This window comes from Arachis ipaensis, chromosome B9 (genome assembly GCF_059453495.1).
Source record: "Arachis ipaensis isolate K30076 ecotype BB chromosome B9, ASM5945349v1, whole genome shotgun sequence".
Lineage (NCBI taxonomy): Eukaryota > Viridiplantae > Streptophyta > Magnoliopsida > Fabales > Fabaceae > Arachis > Arachis ipaensis.
Window position 1 is genome coordinate 60,887,374 of NC_142444.1, and position 1,584 is coordinate 60,888,957.

At 40.2% G+C, this 1,584-nt stretch overlaps 1 non-coding gene across 1 annotated transcript; it reads left to right on the forward strand.

The window, feature by feature from the left end:
* The first annotated feature begins 774 nt into the window (after positions 1-774).
* On the forward strand, positions 775-878 carry LOC148544843 (small nucleolar RNA R71). Its single transcript, XR_015901245.1, has one exon. It is a non-coding gene; the product is annotated as a small nucleolar RNA R71 (small nucleolar RNA).
* Positions 879-1,584: the final 706 nt, after the last annotated feature.

Below are 1,584 nucleotides of genomic sequence, written 5' to 3' on the forward strand. Positions count from 1 at the left end.
TCCTCCTTGGATTCGGCCATGATGGTTATATCAATGGCCTTGCACTCTCCTTTTGGATTTTCTTCTGTATTGCTTGGGAGAGCACTAGGAGGGGTTTCAGTGATCCTTTTACTCAGCTGGCCCACTTGTGCCTCCAAATTTCTAATGGAGGACCTTGTTTCATTCATGAAACTCAGAGTGGCCTTAGATAGATCAGAGACTAAGTTTGCTAACTTAGAGGTATTTTGTTCAGAGTTCTCTGTCTGTTGCTGAGTGGATGATGGAAAAGGCTTGCTATTGCTAAACCTGTTTCTTCCACTATTATTAAAGCCTTGTTGAGGCTTTTGTTGATCCTTCCATGAGAGATTTGGGTGATTTTTCCATGAGGGATTATAAGTGTTTCCATAAGGTTCACCCATGCAATTCACCTCTGCTATTGCAAGGTTCTCAGGATCATAAGCTTCTGCCTCTTGAGTACTGCTAGATGCGGATTGCATTCCATTCAGACTATGAGAAATCATATTGACTTGCTGAGTCAATATTTTATTCTGAGCCAATATGGCATTCAGAGTATCAATTTCAAGAACTCCCTTCTTCTGAGGCGTCCCATTACTCACAGGATTCCTCTCAGAAGTGTACATAAACTGGTTGTTAGCAACCATGTCAATAAGTTTTTGAGCTTCTGCAGGCGTTTTCTTTAGATGAATGGATCCACCTACAGAAGTATCCAATGACATCTTAGCTAATTCAAACAGACCATCATAGAATATATCCAGGATGGTCCATTCTGAAAGCATGTCAGAATGACACTTTTTGGTCAGTTCCTTGTATCTCTCTCAAGCTTGATAGAGGGATTCACCTTCTTTCTGTCTGAAGGATTGAATATCCACTCTAAGTTTACTCAGCTTTTGAGGAGGAAAGAACTTGGCTAAGAAAGCCTTGACCAGCTTATCCCAAGAGTTTAGGCTATCCTTAGGTTGAGAGTCCAACCATATTCTAGCTCTGTCTCTTACAGCAAACGGGAAAAGCATGAGCCTGTAGACTTCAGGATCTACTCCATTAGTCTTAACAGTATCACAGATCTGCAAGAATTCAGTTAAGAACTGAAAAGGATCTTCAGATGGAAGTCCATGAAACTTGCAGTTTTGCTACATCAGAGAAACTAATTGAGGTTTCAGCTCAAAATTGTTTGCTCCAATGGCAGGAATGGAGATGCTTCTTCCGTGTAAATTAGAATTAGGTGCAGTAAAGTCACCAAGCATCCTCCTTGCATTATTATTATTTTCGGCTGCCATATCCTCTTCTTGTTCGAAAATTCCTGTAAGGTTGTCTCTGGATTGTTGTATTTTAGCTTCTCTTAGTTTCCTTTTTAGAGTCCTTTCAGGTTCAGGATATGCTTTAACAAGAATGTTCTTGTCCTTGCTCCTGCTCATATGACAAAGAAGGGAATAACAAAGAAAATATGGAATCCTCTATGTCACAGTATAGAGATTTCTTTGTGTGAGTAGAAGAAGAAAAGAATGTAATGTAAGGAAAGAGAAGGGAGGAGAATCCAAACACAAGGGTGAGGAGAGCAGAGATATGAGATGAGGAGAAGTGTTAGTA